Source organism: Rattus rattus, chromosome 13 (assembly GCF_011064425.1).
Source record: "Rattus rattus isolate New Zealand chromosome 13, Rrattus_CSIRO_v1, whole genome shotgun sequence".
Lineage (NCBI taxonomy): Eukaryota > Metazoa > Chordata > Mammalia > Rodentia > Muridae > Rattus > Rattus rattus.
Window position 1 is genome coordinate 32,060,739 of NC_046166.1, and position 18,535 is coordinate 32,079,273.

At 40.0% G+C, this 18,535-nt stretch overlaps 1 pseudogene; it reads right to left on the minus strand.

Annotated features, from left to right (window-relative positions):
* Positions 1–1,224: 1,224 nt before the first annotated feature.
* On the minus strand, positions 1,225–5,727 carry LOC116915005 (annotated as a pseudogene).
* Between the last annotated feature and the right edge of the window lie 12,808 nt (positions 5,728–18,535).

Consider the following 18,535-nt stretch of genomic DNA (forward strand, 5'->3'; position numbering starts at 1 on the left):
TATGCATGTTGTATAGTGAATCCTGAAAATAATTTTTGTTCTCTCGTATTATGATTTTAATCTATCTCATAAAATCATGTGGATTTTTCCTCTTACAGAGTCATCAGTAGAAGAAAACTTTTTAAAGTTGTTCCAGACTTTCAGACTAGAGTGCTCAACTTGTATTTGCATTAATTAATTAATTTTATTACTCTTGGAAAACAATGTTTTATTCTATGTAGATGAGAAGTCAGAAGTGATTATCTGCAGATGAAATATGGTCTGTCACTGCTGCAAATATTCTCATCTGGAACCATGTCTTTCTGCATTTTTTCCCCCATGGGCTTCTGTTGTTGTAAAAATATAAAATAAAAAAGTATACATGTCTTTTACCCCGCTAGGTCCACACCTTGGTGCCCCAAGATATCTGCTAGATATCTTGGCGGAAACACATCCCAACTCCGCGGCCGGCCAGACCAGTCGGCCCACACTCCATTACATTACTTAAATCTACACATTAAAGAACACACAGCACAATAATCTTAGATCCAACTGGTAAGATATAATTGCCCACTTAAACATACAAAGCCCGGTACTATCCATCCCTTGAGAACATTAATAACAACCTGTAAATACACAGAGCAGAATCTTAACCTCACCTGCCATGGCTTCTCCCCTCTCTCCGTCTCTCCTCCTCTGTCCTGTCTCTTCTTCTCTCTTCTAGTCTCCTCCTCCTCCTTCAAACTTCTTTTCCACCCATCCTTCCTTCTCCTCCAATGACAGGCCTCCTTCTATCTGTACCTGCCCCTCACCTGTACTTTACAAATTCAATGGGGAGGTGGTGAGGTCACCTGATTCCTGAGTATGAGACTAGGCAGCTGTCCTTGGGGCAGTAGAATTAACATCAAAATACAGATAACTTCAGGGCAAAGCACAACAGGCTTCTGAGGCTTTTACGTTTGCATGTAAACCACGGATGAGTCTTGCTGGTGTGGGCACCCTAGAGGATTACACTGGAGTTCAGAGGGTTCCAGACACTAGCTGGGAAGTCAGGTGACCAAAACAATGATTCAGACCAATCACATGATTACAAAGCTGGGGTCTCCAACTGGGCTCCAGGTGGTCAGGGGTGGACGTCTAAGGAAGCAGTGACATGGGAGTGGCAAGCACTGGGCCGGCCTTGAGCCGCCTGGATGACATCAGGGACAGAGGATCTGGTAGCTCCAGGGATCTCCAGTCCATGCCTTACTTGGCCAGTAGGTTCCTAAAGGACCTGCCAGCAAACTTGGCTTTCTGTCCAGCTCCTCCTCCATTCTAAGGATCGATTGTACTTGACCAGGCACTCAGATCGGCAGGGGGCACCAGTCTTGATCTGCGCAGTGCAGAGCCCTACCACCAAGTCGGCAATGAAAGCATCCTCAGTCTCTCCAGATCAATGGGACACCGTGACACCCCACCCATTGGACTAGGCCAGCTTACACGCCTGCAGAGACTCGGTCACAGAGCCAATCTGGTTCACCTTGAGCAGGAGGCAGTTGCAGGACTTCTTGCCTGCTGCCTTGGCAATCTGCGGAGAATCGGTCACTGTGAGGTCATCCCCTACCACCTGGATGTAAACCAGCTGTAAACTTCTGCCAAGCATCCCAGTCGTCCTGGTCAAAGGGATCTTCAATGGACACCACTGGGTAGTCCTTGATGAAGGACTTGTACAGGTCAGCCAGCTGGTCGGGTGTGATGTACCGGCTGGAGTCATCTGGAGACTTGAAGTCCAGGTCATACTTGCCAGCCCTGTAGGTCTCAGAGGCAGCCACATCCATGCCGATGACAACCTGACCAGTGAATCCGGCCTTTGCAATTGCAGTCCTGAGCAGTTCCACTGCTCCTTTGTTCTCCAGATTGTTAGGTGGGAATCCACCCTCATCACCCCACACTGGTGGCGTCTTTTCTTGTACTTCTCCTTGATGATGTTCTTCAGGTTGTGGTAAACCTCTGCTCCAATGCACATGGCTTCCTGGAAACAAGATGCCCCCACAGGCAAGATCATGAACTCTTGCATGGCCAGCTTGTCGCCAGCATGAGAACCGCCATTGATCACATTGAAAGTTAGGACTGGCAGGATGACTTCAGGGTTGCCGGCTAAGTCAGCAATGTGACGGTAAAGGGACACCCAGCTTTGCAGACAGCCAGGGACACTCCCATGGTGGCATTTGCACCAAATTTAGATTTATTCTCTGTGCTGTCCATCTCGACAGCATCTGATCAGCTGGTCAATCTTCTGCTCCACAACTGTCTGTCTGCATTTTTGTGATTAGTCCTAATAATGGTTTTATGTCACAACATTAGAGTTCCAGACTACCTGACTCCTCAGGCTGAAAATAACTCTTGATCTTTTACAGTAAGTAAAGTTTGTTCATTCCAACTTCAGATCATCAAGATTGTATTCAATTAAAAATCACAATAAAAATACAAAATTCAAAATTGGAGTTAAAGGAATAGAAGCTAAAAAATCAGAAAGAAATGTTGAGATGACTACATCAAACGCAAACAACTGGAAGCTAGGAAAATGAGCAAAGGCCGCAGGAAACTCACAAACAGGGTGTTACAAGCTCTGTATTCAAAGGAAAAGTGAGCAAGGAAGTTATTCTCATCAAATTCACAGTGGAACTGGTCAGATCAAACCTGCAGTATCAAATTTTCTGTGAAATGAAACCATCACCATCAATTGAAATGACAAAAATGGAAGTTTTGGGAAATTGTTCATATCAAATTCATGATTCCGAGGCAGCAAACGTAACACTGGCCCACTCATTATATGTTGAGGAGAACTGCATTCATAAAATCTGAAAGTTGGCTGCGGAAGGCAAAAAGTCTTTGGATCACTCTTCTGTTTATTGGATGATGGCTTTGGAAAATGTCTGTCATATCCGGACATGACCAAGGTTGTTCCTAACAAGTTGCCATCTGATTTGAAGCAGTGATTACAATTTTTCATGGGATAAGCATGGCAGGGAGTTTATATTTCATTTTAAGCACTATTCTTCAAAATTCTGACAGAGGCTGTTATAGTCCAATTTCAAAGACAAAGAGACTTGCTGCTACTGCTATGCTGTCACGTATTATCCAACCAGTGGTCAGGATTGGTTTTGGCAAGTAGAGCTATTTGTAACCATAAACACATACTTGATTGGAATCACACAAAACGAGGATGTGGCGGTGCACTCCTGTAACTTCAAGACTGAGGCAGGAGGATTGCAATCTTCAGGCCAGCCTGGGCTATGTAAGGAAACCCTGTGTCAACACAAACAAACAAACCATGAAAAATGTCATAAGTACCAAAGGAAAAAATAAATATAAGCACTGAAAAATTCAAGTAAGTGACAAATAATTGATATTTTGACAACAAAGAGGTAAATATAGGAAGAAATATAGAATGCTTTATGTAACGAACTGAAAGATAAAAAGGACTAATATTTACCAAAGACAATAAGGATTTTCAGAATACTGATGTGTACAGAGAAGTCAAAAAGGAATTAGCTGCAGTACAAATTATTCCAAACTTGTTGACCAGTTAGATGGCCCCGTAATTTATTTTAAAATAAGGGAAATATAATTTCTCTCTTGAATTAAGAATTCAAACTTCAACATTTTAAAAATCAGAAGGTGGACATAAACCTTTTGTTTGACTGGGCTTTAAGATAGGGGCTGGAGAGATGGCTCAGTGGTTAAGAGCACAGACTGCTCTTCCAGAGGTCCTGAGTTCAATTCCCAGCAACCACATGGTGGCTCACAACCATCTGTAATGGAATCTGATGCCCTCTTCTGGTGTGTCTGAAGACAGCTACAGTGTACACATATACATGAAAAATAAATAAATAAATCTTTAAGATATTGAGAAGTTTCTTAAATAATAATGAAATTGTAGAAAATTAATTATTGACTTATAGTTGAATGTGTGCTATCCATTTGGTTTGCTAGCAATAGCCATAGTGAACGATCATGATAATGACTTTTTAAAAAGAGGTGTTGCTTAGCAATAAGTTTCAAAACTTCGAATGAAAAAACCTTTTCTGTGTTGTAAGAAATTACAGGCAACTTATGTAACCAGGAAGACATCTCATTAAAATAGAAGAGAATCACAAGAAGTAGAACATTTTCTTAGTTATTCTGCAGGTGACGTACTACAGCAGTGGTTCTAAATCTTCCTAATGCTGCAGTCCTTTAGTTCAGTTCCTCATGTTGTGACGATTCCCAACTGTAACATTATTTTCAAAGCTGCTCCATAACTGTAAGTTTGCTACTGTTATGATTGTAATGTAAATATCTGATATGCCCCTGTGAAAGGTTTGAAGAACTCCTAGCGCATGACAACCTACAGGTTGGGAAACACTGTGCAACACAGTGTAGAAACTGCTTTCTAGATGCTTTAGGGACTCATAAAATCAAAGAGACTTAGACCAATGATTAAACACTTTCATGATACTTTGGGAATAATTTATCACGAGCATCTCTGCTTTATTACTTGAACACAATATATTAATTTCCCACTTTGACCCTCATGTTTTGTTTTCCAATCTAAATATTTTAAATTTTGCTGACAGTTTCTATTGTCTCAGCAAGACATTTCTCCAGATTAGAAGGAAAAGATATCTACTTAAGAACTTCCTGATTTGTCTGCCATCACTGTATGAAAACCTGAATAGCAACAGAATAGTCAACTTGTAGACATTTTGTGAGATGCACATGGATTTAAAAAATAACCATGCTGCTTTTCTCCCTGTGTTCTATCACCCACACATTGCTGGGCCATAAAGAGAACTCCCACATATGCACAATAAAAGTTACACAGTTTTCTTTGATAGCTTGTCAGACGTTAGCCATGCACAAACCATAGCTCTCAATTTTGAAGGCAGAACAATAGAGAGTGTTATTTTGAACTTAACCGTGTGTTAAGCTTGTGTAAAATAAGGGCTTAGATGTGGATACCTTCATTTGTGTTCAGCAAAAACAGTGATTAGTATTATCTAGTAATACTAGTAATTTAGTATTATTAGTAATTACTAGTATTATTTCATCATACTAGTAATCTATTGTTAGCAATTACTAGTAATCTAGTATTTCTAGTATCTAGGATATTAGTAATACCTGGCTGAGATAAAACAGGGGAGGGCATTGGTGTCAGGGCTGTGCCTTCTTCATAGCCTTCTCTTTCCTAATACTAACTTTCAAATAGGTAATTGGTTTAGGAGGTAGGAATATTACCATCACTTAAACTACTCAGTATTTTCTTCCTGATTTCTTGCCCCCCAGCTCTCTTGAGTGGAAGAAATATTTTGGTTTTGAATGAACAGTCATAAGTCAGCTTCTTCTCCTGTCCACAAATCCAAAGAAATTTGCTTTTGTCTTTTTCCTAATTTGCTTCCAGGAAGAAGAGATGTCATACCATCTAGAAGAATTATTAACTTGCCACAGTCTAGACCTATTAAACAGAACAATAGATTGCAACTATTATTTTAAGCAGGGTATGCCAAAGTTGTTAAAATTGTGATGCCTATTACTGCCAATGTGGGAAGCTGATAAGTTTTTAATGTATATTAATGTGAACTTGTACTTTTTGATACAAGTACTAAGTGGTATTCTATTGGAACTTTCTCAGCATGTGTCCAATGTTGTAAAGAAGAAACACAAAATGCACGAAACACCCTCACTGGCAATCATTAGCATTGTGAAAGAGGCAGGCACCAACCGCATTTTTCCATAAAAAGAGAAGTTATTTTTACTTCCATCAACATTGTCTCATCAGCAGGACTTGCTTTCAGCACAGACAGCATCTTTATTCATAAGCTTATTGCCATAACATATTAGCAATATTATTGATTCTTTATTAATTCACATTTTTTTTTTTAGCCTACTGTTACTCCTTGAACTCATCCAGGTAGTCTTTAAATGATGAGAGTTGTTGAAAACTGAACAAATGTCTACGCTCCCTAAGTTTTAGTGCTTACAAACCATTGAAAGACATGTCCATGTCATTTACATGATACTTGGCCAATTTGTTTCCCTTTAGTTAGCCTGGTGAATGCCACAAATGTGAGCTCGGCTGGGCCTTTTGAAATAAATCCCACACAGAGAAGAAAATAGCCCATGCACGACTTGCTAAAGGCATTTAGAATGTGTTTCTCCCAAGATTAAAGTGGAAAGTCTAAACTAACTGATGTATCCCAGCAATAGTGTTCAGGGAGGCTTTGTTATATAGACCATTTCCTTGTATATGACATTCATTAAAATAGAAAAGGCTTCATGGAAAGGCTCATAAGGTGACGTTTTCCTCCATATAATATTTTGGGTATGGAACGTTCAAAAGCGACGTGCCCTGGAAAGCATTACAAAGGACTTCTCTTGTAGATCTGTGCTCATGTAAAATTTATTTTAGATTGTTCTTTGGCCAATGTTTCGCAGTTTACATTTGGGCAAGAAGGTCCCAGAGCACATTTTTTTTTTTTTTAATCCTGACTGCACTTTGGTCATGTCTGACCAATTTTGTCCAGTGCTATGCATCTATTTTCCTGATTTCTGCTACTAATAGGATAGTCAAGAAGGAGCTGATTAGGAGACACTTGTTTATAAATAAAAGAGGCAAACCTCCCTGATCCCTGCCCACAGCTCCCTGCTCCCTGCTCCCCATGGGAGAGAGAGCTCACCGCCCAGACAGGTGGGCACTCCTGAGACTGCAGAGTGGGAGAGACCACCAATACTGCCTACCCCTGCCCACATCCCTGGCCCAAGAGGAAACTGTATACAGCCTCTGGGAACCTGAAGATAGGGGCACTCAAGCGGTAGATCTCTTATGGTCCAGACACTGCCCGGACCTGAAGGAACCCGATTAACAGCTCCCTGCACCCAAATCTCGTGGGGAGGGAGAGCTAAACCTTCAGAGGGACAGACACACCTGGGAAGCCAGAAGAGACTACACTCTGCCCACATTTCTGACACCTAATGCCATCTGGGACCCTGGTGCAGGGAGGCACCGGAAAAGGCGGCAAAGGCCCTCCTGGTTGCCGCCCTAATGAAGAGCTCAAAAGCAGCCCCCCACTAGCAACTTCAGCTGAGGGACCACAGGTAAGACCAACTTAACTTTTCTGCTCCAAGCGACCTGCCTGGTGGACTCAGGACACAAGCCCACAGGAACAATTGAAGACCAGTAGAAAGGAAAGACTACACGACTGAAAGCAGAACACTCTGTTCCCATAACTGGCTGAAAGAAAACAGGAAAACAGGTCTACAGCACTCCTGACACACAGGCTTATAGGACAGCCTAGCCACTGTCAGAAATAGCAGAACAAAGTAACACTAGAGGTAATCTGATGGCGAGAGGCAAGCACAGGAACCCAAGCAACAGAAACCAAGACTACATGACATCATTGGAGCCCAATTCTCCCACTAAAGCAAACACTGAATATCCAAAAACACCAGAAAAGCAAGATCTAGATTTAAAATCACATTTGATCATGATGCTGGAGGACTTCAAGAAAGACATAAAGAACTCCCTTAGAGAAACGCAGGAAAACATAAATAAACAAGTAGAAACCTATAGAGAGGAATCACAAAAATCCCTGAAAGAATTCCAGGAAAACACAATCACACAGGTGAAGGAATTAAAAATGGAAACAGAGGCAATAAAGAAAGCACAAAGGGAGACAACCCTGGATATAGAAAACCAAAGGAAGAAACAAGGAGCCGTAGATACAAGCATCACAAACAGAATACAAGAGATAGAGGAGAGAATCTCAGGAGCAGAAGATTCCATAGAAATCATTGACACAATGGTCAAAGAAAATGTAAACCAGAAAAAACTACTGGTGCAAACCATACAGGAAATCCAGGACTCAATGAGAAGATCAAACCTAACGACAATAGGTATAGAAGAGAGTAAAGACTCCCAGCTCAAAGGACCAGTAAATATCTTCAACAAAATCATAGAAGAAAACTTCCCTAACCTAAAGAAAGAGATGCCCATAAGCATACAAGAAGCCTACAGAACTCCAAATAGATTGGCCTAGAAAAGAAACTCCTCCTGTCACATAATAGTCAAAAGACCAAATGCACAAAACACAGAAAGAATATTAAAAGCAGTAAGGGGGAAAGGTCAAGTAACATATAAAGGCAGACCTATCAGAATTACACCAGACTTCTAACCAGAGACTATGAAAGCCAGAAGATCCTGGACAGATATCATACAGACCCTAAGAGAACACAAATGCCAGCCCAGGTTACTGTATCCAGCAAAACTCTAAATCAACATAGGTGGAGAAACCAAGAAATTCCATGACAAATCCAAATTTACACATTATCTTTCTACAAATCCAGTCCTACAAAGGTAATAAATGGTAAAGCCCAACATAAGGAGGCAAGCTACACCCTAGAAAAAGCAAGAAACTAATCATCTTGGCAACAAAACAAAGAGAAGAAAAGCACACAAACATAATCTCACATCCAAATATGAATATAACAGGAGGCAATAATCACTATTCATTAATATCCCTCAACATCAATGATCTCAACTCCCCAATAAAAAGACATAGATTAACAAACTGGATACACAATGAGGACCCTGCATTCTGCTGCCTACAGGAAACACACCTCAGAGACAAAGACAGACACTACCTCAGAGTGAAAGGCTGGAAAACAACTTTCCAAGCAAATGGTCGGAAGAAGCAAGCTGGAGTAGCCATTCTATTATCAAATAAAATCAATTTTCAACTAAAAGTCATCAAAAAGATAAGGAAGGACACTTCATATTCATCAAAAAGGAAAAATCCATCAAGATGAACTCTCAATCCTAAATATCTATGCTTCAAATACAAGTGCACTTACAAACATAAAAGAAACCTTATTAAAGCTCAAAGCACACATTGCACCTCACACATTAATAGTAGGAGATTTCAATACCCCACTTTCATCAATGGACAGATCATGGAAACAGAAATTAAACAGAGACATAGACAGACTAAGAGAAGTCATGAACCAAGTGGACTTAACAGATATTTATAGAACATTCTATCCTAACAAAAGGATATACCTTCTTCTCACCACCTCATGGTACTTTCTCCAAAATTGACCATGTGATTGGTCATAAAACAGGCCTCAATAGATACAAAAAGATAGAAATAATCCAATAAGTCCTATCAGACCACCATGGGCTAAAGCTGGTCTTCAATAACAATAAGGGAAGAATGCCCACATATACATGGAAGTTGAACAATGCTCTACTCAATGATAACCTGGTCAATGAAGAAATAAAGAAAGAAATTAAAGACTTCTTAGAATTTAATGAAAATGAAGGTACAACATGCCCAAACTTATGGGACACAATGAAAGCTGTGCTAAGAGGAAAATTCATAGCTCTGAGTGCCTGCAGAAAGAAGCATATATCAGCAGCTTGACAGCACACCTAAAAGCTCTATAGCAAAAAGAAGCCAATACACCCAGAAGGAGCAGAAGGCAGGAAATAATCAAACTCAGAGCTGAAATCAACCAAGTAGAAACAAAAGGACTATACAAAGAATAACAGAACCAAAAGTTGGTTCTTTGAGAAAATCAACAAGATAGTTAAACCCTTAGCCAGACAAATGAGAGGACACAGAGAGTGTGTCCAAATTAACAAATCAGAAATGAAAAGGGAGACATAGCTACAGAATCAGAGGAAATTCAAAAAATCCTCAGATCCTACTGCAAAAGCCTGTGTTCAACAAAACTTGAAAATCTGGAGGAAATGGACAATTTCCTAGACAGATACCAGGTACTAAAGTTAAAGCAGGAACAGATAAACCATTTAAACAACCCCATAACTCCTAAAGAAATAGCAGCAGTAATGAAAGGTCTTCCAACCAAATAGAGCCCAGGTATAGATGGGTTCAGTGCAGAATTCTATCAGACCTTCATAGAAGACCTCATACCAATACTATCCAAACTATTTCACATAATTGAAACAGATGGAGTGCTACCGAATTCCTACTATGAAGCCACAATTACTCTTATACCTAAACCACACAAAGACCCAACAAAGAAAGAGAACTTCAGACCAATTTCACTTATGAATATCGTCGCAAAAATACTCAATAAAATTTTGGCAAACTGAATCCAAGAGCATATCAAAATAATCATCCACCATGATCAAGTAGGCATGCAGGGATGGCTTAACATACAGAAAACCATCAACGTAATCCACTATATAAACAGACTGAAAGATAAAAACATATGATCATTTCATTAGATGCTGAGAAAGCATTTGACAAAATTCAACACCCCTTCATGATAAAAGTCCTGGAAAGAATAGGAATTCAAGGCCCATACCTAAACACAGCAAAAGCCATATACAGCAAACCAGTAGCTTACATTAAACTAAATGGAGAGAAACTTGAAGCAATCACACTAAAATCAGGGACTAGACAAGGCTGCCCACTCTCTCCCTACTTATTCAATATAGTTCTTGAAATTCTAGCCAGAGCAATCAGACAACAAAAGGAGATCAAAGGGATACAGATTGGAAAAGAAGAAGTCAAAATATCACTATTTGCAGATGATATGATAGTATATTTAAGTGATCCTAAAAGTTCCACCAGTGAACTACTAAACCTGATAAACACCTTCAGCCAAGTGGCTGGGTATAAAATTAACTCATATAAATCAGTAGCCTTCCTCTACACAAAAGAGAAACAAGCCAAGAAAGAAATTAGGGAAACAACACCCTTCATAATAGTCCCAAATAATATAATATACCTCGATGTGACTTTAACTGAGCAAGTGAAAGATCTATATGACAAGAACTTCAAGCCTCTGAAGAAAGAAATTGAAGAAGATCTCAGAAGATGGAAAGATCTCCCATGCTCATGGATTGGCAGGATTAATATAGTAAAAATGGCCATTTTACCAAAAGCAATCTACAGATTCAATGCAATCCCCATCAAAATACCAATCCAATTCTTCAGAGAGTTAGACGGAACAATTTGCAAATTCATCTGGAATAACAAAATACCCAGGTTAGCTAAAACTATCCTCAACAATAAAAGGACTTCAGGGGGAATCACTATCTCTGAACTCAAAGAGTATTACAGAGCAATAGTGATAAAAACTGCATGGTATTGGTACAGAGACAGACAGATAGACCAGTGGAATAGAAGCGAAAATGCAGAAATGAACCCACACACCTATGGGCACCTGATTTTTGACAAAGGAGCCAAAACCATCGAATGGAAAAAGGATAGCATTTTCAGCAAATGGTGCTGGTTCAACTGGAGGTCAGCATGTAGAAGAATGCAGATTGATCCATGCTCATCACCCTGTACAAAGCTTAAGTCCAAGCGATTCAAGGACCTCCACATCAAACCAGATACACTCAAACTAATTGAAGAAAAAATGGGGAAGCATCTCGAACACATGGGCACTGGAGAGAATTTCCTCAAGAAAACACTAATGGCTTATGCTTTAAGATCAAGAATCGACACATGGGATCTCATTAACTACAAAGCTTCTGTAAGGCAAAGGACATTGTTGTTAGGATAAAACGGCAACCAACAGATTGGTTAAAGGTCTTTACCAATCCTACAACTGATAGAGGGCTTATATCCCTCTATATACAAAATATACAAAGAACTCAAGAAGTTAGACTGCAGGGAGACAAATAACCCTCTTAAAAATTGGGGTTCAGAGCTAAACAAAGAATTCACAGCTGAGGAATGCCGAACAGCTGAGAAACACCTAAAGAAATGTTCAACATCTTTAGTCATAAGGGAAATGCAAATCAAAACAGCCCTAATATTCCACCTCACACCAGTGAGAATGGCTAAGATCAAAAACTCAGGTGACAGCAAATGCTGGTGAGGGTGTGGAGAAAGAGGAACACTCCTCCATTGTTGGTGGGATTGCAGACTGGTACAACCATTCTGGAAATCAGTCTGGAGGATTCTCACAAAATTGGACATTGAACTACCTGAGGATCCAGCTATACCTCTCTTGGGCATATACCCAAAAGGTGTCCTAACATATCACAAAGACACATGGTCCACTATGTTCATAGCAGCCTTATTTATAATAGTCAGAAGCTGGAAAGAACCCAGATGCCCTTCAACAGAGGAATGGATACAAAAAATGTGGTACATCTACACAATGGAATATTACTCAGCTATCAAAAACAATGAGTTTATGAAATTCATAGGCAAATGGATGGAACTGGAAAATATCATCCTGAGTGAGCTAACCCAATCACAGAAAGACATACATGGTATGCACTCATTGATAAGTGGATATTAGCCCAAATGCTTGAATTACCCTAGATGCACAGAACTTATGAAACTCAAGGATGACCATAATGCGAATACTTCACTCCTTCTTTAAAAGGGGAACAAGAATACCACTGGGAGAGAATAGGGAGGCAAAGTTTAGAACAGAGACAGAAGGAACATCCATTCAGAGCCTGCCCCACATGTGGCCCATACATATACAGCCACCAAAGTAGATAAGATGGATGAAGCAAAGAAGTGCAGGCTGACAGGAACCGGATGTAGATCTCTCCTGAGAGACACAGACAGAATATGGCAAATACATAGGCGAATGCTGTCATTAAACCACTGAACTGAGAACGGGACCCCTGTTGAAGTAATCTTAGAAAGGACTGGAAGAGCTTGAAGGGGCTTGAGACCCCATATGAACAACAATGCCAACCAACCAGAGCTTCCAGGGACTAAACCACTACCCAAAGACTATACATGGACTGACCCTGGGCTCCAACCTTATAGGTAGCAATGAATAGCCTAGTAAGAGCACCAGTGGAAGGGGAAGCCCTTGGTCCTGCCAAGACTGAACCCCTAGTGAACTTGAATTTTGGGGGTAGGTCGGTAATGGGGGGAGGATGGGGAGGGGAGCACCCATAGGGAAGGGGAGGGGGACGTTAGGGGGATATTGGTCAGGAAAGCAGGAAAGGGAATAACAATCGAAATGTAAATAAGAAATACCCATGTTAATAAAGATGAAAAAAAATAAGTAAAAGATGCTCTCTCTACCTCAAAGAATAAATTTAACCCCAGGAAGTATTTTAATACTACGTCCTGTGAGCAAAGCTTCTAGTTGGAAAAAGACAACTGATTTACAGCTCTATGGCATATTTTATTAGTATGTGTCAGTCTGGAGAATGGTTCCTTTATGCAATGCAAACAATTTTTCTGTTTCTATGTCTTCCTGGCAGGTTTCAAGTGTCTAATGTATGGATACACATGCCCAACAATATTTGTGCAGGGGTAATCTTTATTCTTACTATTTAAAGGAAATGTTTAAACTTCCTTTTTAATGATTCTCCTATTCATTTATTCTATGACTTTTTCTTTCTTTTAAAACATTTTCATTTAATGTATTTCCATTTTATGTACTATGTTATACAGAACATTTTTATTCATTTATACGTTGTGTATTGAGAATATCTCCCTATTTCCCCTTCTTTTTCCCCACTAGTTCCATTTGTCCCCCTAGACAGTTTTACTTCTGCTTTCATGTGTCAAACACACACACACACACACACACACACACACACACACACAGACATACACACACACAGAGCTTCATGTAGCTATGTAAAATCTAGGAATCACATATTTATAAAGTCCTTGCCTCTAAAGCCAACATTTTCCTCTACCAGTTTCAGATTTTCAGTTTTCAAATTAAAGACTTATTGAAAGACAAGACAATTTTGGAATGACTCTTGTTTGCATGCAGTAGCAATGCTAGGCAAAAGGATAGCAGTGTCCTCATTTGACTGGGCAGACATTATAGGAGCTTGCATTAGACGATGATGAAAGTTAACATCATTGAAGGGTCAAGTTACTTTGAAAATGGACAGCAGGGAGTTCGAAGCTAACTGCGAGAGCTACATTAAGTTTTAGAGCAGTGATTCTTAAGCTGTGGGTTGTGACCCTTCTGAGGGTCACATATCAGATATCCACATTATGACAGTAGCAAAATTATAGTTATGAACAATCGACAAAATAATTTTACGGTTGGGCAGGTCACTACGAACATGAGGTTATTAAAAGATTGCAGTACTAGGAAAGTTGAGAACCATTGCTTTTGAAGGTGGGCATGTGGGTGACATTTAATTTGAAACTAACAGGAAGATAGTTGAAAGTTGAGAAGATTCTTAGAGAAAACAACACTTACAATGGCCCAGAGGCCAGAAAGAATATGTTATATTTGAAAGAGAAAATCAACTTGAGACCAAGGCTGAAAGGGAGAAGAGAAAACATGACGCCACATTCCACTACTTTTCCCCAGTGTGTTTCAGGTCAAGGGGATTATTTTTAAGGTTAACTAAGGTAAACCATAATAAAAGACACATCTGCTCAGCAAGTTATCATACTGGTTTTAGACTGAACCATACAATTGTGCACTCAGAGTTGGTTGCCTACATGTCCTTGCCAGGTGTTAGATCCAGATTTGCTCAAGGCAAATCCAGTTTTTAATGTGTTCTTTAAGTGAGAGTGGTGCCAGCAGGATTTAGTTTCAGTTGCAAGTGCATAGAGTTGTGTCTTAGTTTGGGTTTGGAAGTCAGAAAGGTGACTGGACCATGACTCTGTACTGCTACAATGGACTTGGCAGCAAGGGTCTGGGCAGCAAGGGTAAGTATCACCTAGGGCTTCTGTATTGACTGATCCAAGTGCTTCAATATAGCCCATGCTTCTGGAGCTAGTACGTCATTGAAGTCTATCAAGGGGGAGGAGAAGCTGTGATCCTAAGATTCTAGGCTGCCTTGGTTTCTCCTTCTGGACAGCAGTAAGAAAAATGATGGAACATGCAGGTTTATGCTCCATATACATTTGCAATCCTCATCTTTATTTCCAATATAGAAAAGAAGGGGAATTAGCACTACTCTTGGAGATTCCTCGAGATGGCAGTCATGCTGGTAGTACTCAGAGCATCCATGATGTGAGTTCTCAAGACAGTGGTATTGGAGATGCTAGTAGAAAAGACCCACAAGACTTCTGGAATGGCGAACCATAGACTGTTCAACAAAGAAAAGTGTATCTCATTTATGGTGACCTTAGTGTCTTTATTTAAGGAAGGGCTTAAAGGAGTTCAATTGACAGGAGTTTGCTAATATCAACAAACAGGGACAAATATGTTAACAGGTAGGTACTGCAATAGTTGCTATGCCTCTGAATTGCACACCAAGATAGGGCCACATCAGAAACTCTACAGGAGTCACGAAGAAAACAGTCAACAGAGCAAGATTTGCTCACACAAGCAGCTAGCAGGCGTGTATTATATAATCATTGCTTTGAATGTTGAGTTTTATTTCATAGAACTTTAAACAAAGTACAGCTAGCTCATTGGAAGGATACCCTGGATACAGTATTTTCCTTTGTGTGACTGTTCAAAGAGATGAGGGTGAGAGAGACATCATACTTTGATTGAACCATCTAGTTCAGTTCTTGGGAGTCATCAGTCGTGAGGGTGACAATTCTGTAGTACAAAGGAAGGAAAGGAGAAAGGACTTCTCATGTGACATCTCATGCTCTGCCACTGATGTCACTGGTGCTGTCACAGAATGTATTCCACACAGTTTTAAATGTAAGGTTGACTTTGCTAGAGGAACCATGCGTGTAGTCTCATAGGAGGTTCCCTCTAAAGATGTCTACAACTGTCTGGCAGGGTCAAATATTGACCATTAAATAATCATTCTTCTGAATGTTGAGCTTTACTTCTTAGAACATCTTTAAAAAAAGTATAGCTATCTCATTGGCAGGCTACATTGAAGTGCCTTAAAAGAATTACAAATGTTTGTCACTGTAGCCTGAAAAAGTACCCAGAGTTTAGAAAGTGCAGAGGAATAGGAAAGAGAGGAGCCTAAGGGGAAAGAAGTGTTTCCCTGAGAAACTTTGCTTCTAGAAGTTTCCTGAACTAGTGTATAGCAGCCTGATGGCATAGTTTTATAAAACTGTGATTATCAGAGCATTCACAATCTCTCTTTTCTGTGGTGCTTGTGTACATATGGTTTGTTTGTACCTGTATAAGGGCTTACTTGTATGTAGTCATGCATGTGCATATATGTCTGTGGAGACAAGAAGTTGGTGTTGGGTGTCATCTTCAGTTATTTCTTAAGTTTTGAGAGGATCTCTCACTAAACCCGAAGCACATTCTCATCCACTGGGCTAGGCTAATAGGTCATTGAACTATAAATATCCACCGGTCTTTGCCTGTCTACCCCATTGTGTGGAATTTCTCATGTGTAACTTTGGTCAGGTTTTTACATGGCTTCTAGGATCTGGACTCTGACCCTCAAGCAGTTTACTGACTGAGCTATATCCTCAGTCCTCTGGGTTAATACACTGTGATAGTTTTTTAATGCTAATTATTTAGATATTTAAAGAAAAAGCTATTCAGAAACATTGCTAACCATTAGCTCATCCATTTGAATATATTTTAATATTTTATAGGTGTGGTTTTTCTATCTACATGTTTGTTTGTGCATCATGTGTCCTGGTCTTCATGGAGACCAGAAAAAGGCAAAGGATCCTCTAGAACTGGAGTTATAAACAGTTGTGAGTAGCCATGTGAGTGCTAGGAGTTAAATCTAGGTCCTCAGGAAGATCGATTAGTCAGTGGTGTTAATCACTGACCAATCTCTCTAGCCTGAAAATATTTTTGTTTTCATAATGTTGAATGAAGCTTTAGAAATTGAGAAAAACATTAAAATAAAGGAGTGAATATCGTGAGGCAGGAGGAAATTGTGGGTGACATAGTAGAGAATAAAGAAAAATTATGTACATGTGTGAAAAGTCATACTGAAACCCAACATTTTGTATGCTAACTAAACCCGATTTTAAAAGTCTAGATGGCACTGTTGAATTATCATGGAGGAAATGGTGTAGCCTCAGTTATGTAGCATTTAGCATCAGTTACCTGCCTTTGGGTGGACAGCCTTAGCTCTGGGCAAAGATGGAGACTGGAAGTGTCCTATCCCAGGCTGCTCTGTGGTTCCTGTGCCCTGTGTGCTCCTGGCAGGTCTCTCTTTGGAAGTCAGTGGAGAGAAAGTGGTGTCCCAGCTGTGGGCTTAGGAGTGAGAGTGCTTCTTGGAGACCAGCTCTCTGTGGGCAGGTTTTAGGTCACAGGGCTGTGGGACAGTCCCAGCTCTGGGCACAGATGGAAACTTGTCTCCTGTACTTTTAAAAGGGAATTATTAATGTTCTTCTTAAAGTTCCCTATCATAATCATGAAATGTGATTTTATATCAGAATCTTGCTTTTCTGGTGTGTTGGGGTATCCAGGGCTTGCTGTGGTGAGAGAACTGGGTTCTGATGGTGCCAAGTAGCCTTGGTTTCTGTTGGTTAGGTTCTTGCACTTGCCTCTCACTATCTGGTTACCTTTGGTGCTGGCTGGTCTTGCTGTCTTTGACTGTAGCTTGTCCCTCCTGTAAGTGTGTGTGTCAGCACTCCTGGGAGACCAGCTCTCTCTTGGAGGGATTTGGGTACTCATCATGGATTTATGATGTGCAATTTCGAAAATAGGATAGCAGTTCATGTAAAAGAATCCATAAGTATTTCTCTGAAGTATAATTGTGGATATCATATAATGAGGTCATAGTGCATGCATGAACTTATTGTTAGCGTTGAGCAAATTTATTGGAAGTATCAAAAACTGAGGCCATCTTCATTTACTAATTATGACTACTGTAATTTTATGGAGTAATTATATATTTTTGTGCTGGAGTCATGAACTCAAATGTCTAATTGGTCCATGAACCAACTGTAAATGAGGAGAATGGTTTGGTGGTAATTGTGGTGAGCTGGTGGCCTATGCCTATTTAAGAACACAGTCTTCCAGCGCTCTAGCAGATGGGTGCCAGAGAGGAATGTGGACTGCCTTGCCATAGTTTCCTTTCAAGAGAATCCAGAAATACAGAGTTTTATATGAACTCCCCATCTCCCTTAATGTCAGCTCTCAAAAGGACCGAAAGCACACTCATAAGCCAAGTCTAAATTTGCTTTTACCATCAAATTACATCCCACAACTTGAGCATTAGAGGTTTTGGAAACAGTGCTTTCGTGAATGTCAAATGTTTGGTGTTCAGTATTATGAGTAGTTTAAATATGCAGCTGCCCTTTAACAATAGTTTTCTTTTAATGAGGGAAAAAGAAGTGTACTATGGAATCTCATTCTTGGGGCAGGAGATGGACTAGGAGGTTCTTCACAGCTAACATGTACTTTTCCAAGTATTCACTCATTACCACGACTACAAACTGGGTCCAGTTGAGATTGTGTGTGTGTGTGTGTGTGTGTGTGTGTGTGTGTGTGTGTGTGTGTGTGTGCGTGTGTGTATGTATGTGTGCACTGGACTCTACTGTTGCTCATATTCTCTTACTAGCCTGAAAATATGAAAATCATTCTGGAAAACAAACGTCAAGCTATTCAAAGCAGATGCAAGTTTCATAAAACAAAACTATTTGTATTTGCTGTGTAATCACAATCATACAGTTTAGGTGTTTATGGTCAACTCTTAATTATCTAGAAGCAG